Genomic DNA, 6070 nt, shown 5'->3' with positions numbered 1-6070 from the left:
CGCCCGCCTCCCGGTGCCTCCGACGCCGCTCCGCCACCCACCGGCGACGCGCGCCTCCGCGGCCGCAAGATCCGGTCACCACGGGCCCTGCGACGCCGCGCCGCCACCGCCCCTCACCGGCGCCCGCGTCCCTCCGCGCCGCCCCGGCAAGTCCGACGACGTCCCGCTCCGTTGTGAACAGTGCCCCGACCGCGCCTCGGATTCCGTACCAACCCTAGATCTGAGAGAGGTGGTTTTTTTCACTAAGTCCCCGGAATTTTCTAGTCCATGTGCTCCTGTTCATAGCCTCGTAACTTTGCATCCGTAGCTCCGATTTGGGCATATAGCATATCAAAATGTTCATCTCAGAGAGTACATCATTTCATTCCATTGCATCATTTTCATTTGAGTTCATCTTGATGCCCGAAATGCTGTTAGAAGAGGGCTACTTGAGATTATTGTCAGATCTGCTACTCCATTTTAGCTTTTTGTCATTTTTGCCATTATTAATGTGTGCATGATATGCCCTGATGCTATACATATGTTTTGTTAAGGGTTTTGTCATCTTTCCAGAGGTGCAACCCATGTATTTTTGTGATGTGTTTGGTGACTTGCACAAGCTTGCAAAGTGGTGCACTTGGTAATTCTGTTTTCAGGGACTTAGCATTTCCACTAAGTCCTTGAGTTATTTATTTCATATGGCCATATGTTCATGCTATTTCCTAGTGATCCGTGCCTCTTTTGAGGATGATCAGTAAGGATGTTTTGTTAATCTTGTAATGATCTATCCATCCATGTCTTTGTTTGCAATTATGGAACATCCTAGCTTGAGTCAATCGAGCTCTACTTTTGCTACTTTGTGAATCTGGGCAGATTGTCAACTTGTTTGCAATTTTGCCGATGATGTTGTAATTGATCCGTGCATGCTATGCTATTGTTCTTGCCATGTCTAGCTTGAATTTTGTGTATTATTGATGTATGTATGCTTAGCTTATCATGACTTGCACCGTAGTGAGTACATCGAGCTCGTAAACATGCCTACTTGAGATATGTTTCAGCATGTGCCAGTTTTCACTAAGTCTGAAAACTGATTATATTTTTGCTATGTTCACATGCTTGCAATTGTATTTTCTGATCCCTTTTGGCTCAAGGTCACTAAGAGACTTTTGTTAAGCTCTTTGAGTAGCTCCGTGCCATGCTTTATTTTGCCATGTTCAGGCCCTGTAGCATGTAGTTTTGTTGCTCCGAAGAGGGCTACCTGATCTGAAATTCCAGACAAGTGTTAATTTCACTAAGTCTGAAATCTGTTTGTCATATGCATTTTTGCCATGCTTGTTTGAACCTGTTAAAGGATGATTTGGCCGTAGCTCAGTGCTAGACTTTTGTTAAGCATCTTGAATGCATCCCTGCCATGTATTTTGTTGTCATGTTTGGGTACTGTAGCATGTTCATCTCATTGCATTTAGATGGCTACTTGCTGTAAATAATAGACCGGTGTCATATTTGAATTGCTTGCCATTTCCAAACCGTAACTCCGATTCCAGTGTTCTTTATATCGTTTTCAAGCGATTTAATCTCATCTTTCCAGTGGCACAATTGGTTTTCCAAGTTGAGGCCAGGTTCATGCATTCCTTGTCACATCTTGCATATGCATCCCGCATCGCATCCCGCATAGCATATCATCTTTGCATCATGTTGTTTGAGTTGCACGTGGTTGATTTGTGTCCTTGTTGCTTGTTTGTCTTGTTTGGGTGGAGCCGGGAGACGAGTTCGCTAACGAGGAGCCCGTTGAGTTTGCTTTCGAGGATCCAGTCAACTCTGACAACTGTGCAGGCAAGATGATCATACCCTCGAACTCACTACTATCTTTGCTATGCTAGTTTGCTCGCTCTTTTGCTATGCCAATGCTACGATGCCTACCACTTGCTTTCAAGCCTCCCAAATTTCCATGTCAAACCTCTAACCCACCTTGTCCTAGCAAATCGTTGATTGGCTATGTTACCGCTTTGCTCAGCCCCTCTTATAGCGTTGCTAGTTGCAGGTGAAGATTGAAGGCCGTTCCTTGTTGGGACATTTATTTACTTGTTGGGATATCATTATATTATCTTGTTATCTTAATGCATCTATACACTTGGTAAAGAATGGAAGGCTCGGCCTCTCGCCTAGTGTTTTGTTCCACTCTTGCCGCCCTAGTTTCCGTCATATCGGTGTTATGTTCCCGGATTTTGCGTTCCTTACGCGGTTGGGTTATAATGGGAACCCCTTGATAGTTCGCCTTGATTAAAGCTTTTCCAGCAATGCCCAACCTTGGTTTTACCATTTGCCGCCTAGCCTATTTTTTCCTTGGGTTTCCAGAGCCCGAGGGTCATCTTATTTTAGCCCCCCCGGGCCAGTGCTCCTCTGAGTGTTGGTCCAACCTGTCAGCTGCCGGTGGCCACCAGGGGCAACTCTGGGCTGGCCTACCGGAAGTTTGGACAATCTGAGTGTGCCCTGAGAAAGAGATATGTGCAGCTCCTATCGGGATTTGTCGGCACATTCGGGCGGTGTTGCTGGTCTTGTTTTAACCTGTCGGAGTGTCTTGAAGAACCGAGATACCGAGTCTGATCGGAACGTCTTGGGAGGAGGTCTATTCCTTCGTTGACCGTGAGAGCTTGTCATGGGCTAAGTTGGGACTCCCCTGCAGGGATTTGAACTTTCGAAAAGCCATGCCCGCGGTTATGGGCAGATGGGAATTTGTTAATGTCCGGTTGTAGGTAACTTGAACCTTAACTTAACTAAAATGAATCAACTGAGTGCTTTACTGTGACGGCCTCTTCTCGGCGGAGTCCGGGAAGTGGACACGGTGTTGGAGTAATGTTTGCGCAGGTTGTTCTCTAGTTTCTCGCTTGCGCTTTGCCTCCTCTTCTCACTCTCTTTTGCGAATAAGTTAGCCACCATATTTGCTAGTCGCTTGCTGCAGCTCCACATATACTTTACCTTGCCTTACCTATAAGCTTAAATAGTCTTGATCGCGAGGGTGCGAGATTGCTGAGTCCCTGTGGCTCACAGATTACTATTACACCAGATGCAGGGCCTGATGATTCTGCTCCAGGAGACGCATTTGAGCTCAAGTGGGAGTTCGACGAAGACTCTCAACGTTACTATGTTTCCTTTCCTGATGATCAGTAGTGGTGCCCAGTTGGGGGTGATCGGGACCGTGTCGCACGTTGGGTTCTCTTTTATTTTGGCGCCGTAGTCGGGCCATGAGTGTTTGGATGATGTAATGTTATTTATGTACTTGATTGACGTGGCGAGTGTAAGCCAACTATGTTATCTCCCCTTTTATTATCTTATTACATGGGATGTTGTGAAGATTGCCTAACTTGCGACATATGCCTTCAATGCGATTATGCCTCTAAGTCGTGCCTCGACACGTGGGAGATATAGTCGCATCGAGGGTGTTATAAATACCTAGTTCAATCTCGTTACCGGCAAGTCTCTTTACTCGTTCCTCAATGCATCATCCCGTAACTAACTCATTAGTCGCATTGCTTGCAAGGCTTATAGTGATGTGCATTACCGAGAGGGCCCAGAGATACTTCTCCGACAACCGGAGTGACAAATCCTAATCTCGATCTATGCCAACTCAACTAACACCATCAGAGACACCTGCAGAGCACCTTTATAATCACCCAGTTACGTTGTGACATTTGGTAGCACACAAAGTGTTCTTCTGGTATTCGGGAGTTGCATAATCTCATGGTCATAGGAACATGTATAAGTCATGAAGAAAGCAATAGCAACAAACTAAACGATCATCGTGCTAAGCTAACGGATGGGTCAAGTCAATCACATCATTCTCTAATAATGTGATCCCGTTAATCAAATAACAACTCATGTCTATGGTTAGAAAACATAACCATCATTGATTCAACGAACTAGTCAAGTAGAGGCAAACTAGTGACACTCTGTTTGTCTATGTATTCACACATGTACTAAGTTTCCAGTTAATACAATTCTAGCATGAATAATAAACATTTATCATGATATAAGAAAATATAACTAATAACTTTATTATTGCCTCTAGACCGGTAGATCTCAGTTACAACAATCACATCATTGGGGGGTTGGGACTTTGGAGATTCTACTATAATATATGTTGTTTTCAACTTTGAAATGTTGTCACTGAGTACATATAAAACCTAACAATAGAAGCAACTCGTTCTGATTTATAAGGGTTGATCCATCAATACCAGAAGGAAAGGTCATCGTTGCTTCCCTACCAAAAAAGGGTCTCCCTCGCTAGGAGAACCTTGAACATGCTTTGTTGTTGCTGCACAATCCCTTGTTGCGCTGGCAAGCGATGTCCGTAGCTAAAGAAAGAGCTTCATTGCATACCATAACTAGGCTATATCCTGAGCATGTGCATCAGGTGTAGCCGAACATGGCCCTAAGCTGAGGTTTGTATTTAGAGTAAAATGCATCACAAGTCCTAAAACTATCAGAGGCATGTCAGTTTAGTCCTATAACTTTGAAGCTGCACTTTTTGGTCCTAAAATTATAGGAGATATGTCAGTATTTGAAACTGCAGTTTCGGGTCCTAAAACTACTGAAGGTGTGTCATTTTACTCCTATAACTTCAAAATTGCAGTTTTGGGTCTCAAAACTATGTAAGTTTGTTCATCTAAGGTCCTAAGCTTGCATGACCAGCATCTATGGTGCATTTTTCAAATGAGCCCTTTATATGTGTTTACTTTCCCAAAAGTTGTCCATACGCTTCCACGTTGCAGTGTGTGCTCCAACCTGCATGACCATGAGTTGCATGGTAGCCTTATTGAGAGGTTTGGCGTGACCGCCGGGGAGACCCCGAGCCAGTCAGCATGGAAGATGACATCCCTCTCCCTCGGCGCAGCCGCCAGGGAGATCCCGAGCCAATCCGGGTGGAGGACGCCATCCCACGTCTCTCTCTCCCCTCTCTCTCATGACATCCTCGTTGCCCTAACACCATTGTCATAGAGCCGGTCGTGCAGGTTGTTGTTTGGGCACGAGCATGGCCACAAGTGGGGAATTGTCGCTATTGTCGGACGACACGCAGGAGTGCGCAGAAATCGCGAAGTTGGCACGATGGTCGACGAGAGTGACGCAGCCCCAACAACAACCATAGGTGGGTAGCAATTGGACGTTGTGCGACGTGTCATTCAGCTATTGTTGGGTGGAGGATGAGATGACCGCTCTACTCTCCTCGTTGGAGCTCAAGCCATCATGCCACTGATGGCCTCCGTATTGTCGCCTCTGGGCATTCTATGTGTGAGAGAAGACGAGGGCGTGAGAATGAGGCGAGACAATGCTCTAGGGGTTTTCTTGCATATTTATCTTTCGTAAGTTAACCTGGTGGGTCCATTGGATCAACGTGGCAACAATCCAAGCATTTCCAAGCGACACGTCGGCAGGTCAATTCTAGCCATTAAAGCTTAGGACCTAAGAGGAACCAACTTACATAGTTTTGGGACCAAAAACTGCAGCTTCAAAATTATAGGACTAAGTGACACACCTTCAATAGTTTTAAGACCCAAAACTGCAGTTTTAAAGTTATAGGACTAAATTGACACACCTTCAATAGTTTTAGGACCCAAAACTGCAGTTTCGAAGTTATAGAACTAAAGTGACACATCTCCAATAGTTTTAGGACTTATGATACACTTTACTCTTGTATTTATAAGTAGTGCATAGGCCTGTCCCCATAGGCGAAATAAACCTGAATGGCTAGACTAATTCAGCCATTAGGCCCTCTACATCACAGGTGCTTACACAGGTGCCTCAGAGAGAGAGAGAAAATGTTGGTGCTTACACATGTGCTTATAAGTGGAACAAAATCAAACGTTGGCTTCCGAAGCCAGCCGGTGCTTAGGGGAGAAAACTGCACTCCTTCCCTCACGGGTTCTACAGGTTTAAAATAACTAAACAGTGATCTGGAGCACTCTTCATTCGTGTGATAGAATTTCTTTGAGATGCAACAATACTCTCTTTCTTTAAGCACCCAGCACTAAGGCCTTAGAGGCTTACTAATACAACATGTAGGCATCCGAACTGCCAGCAGCTAGGCATCGCATTG

This window comes from Triticum urartu, chromosome 4 (genome assembly GCF_003073215.2).
Source record: "Triticum urartu cultivar G1812 chromosome 4, Tu2.1, whole genome shotgun sequence".
Taxonomy (NCBI): domain Eukaryota; kingdom Viridiplantae; phylum Streptophyta; class Magnoliopsida; order Poales; family Poaceae; genus Triticum; species Triticum urartu.
Note: the sequence above shows the minus strand (reverse complement) of the source record.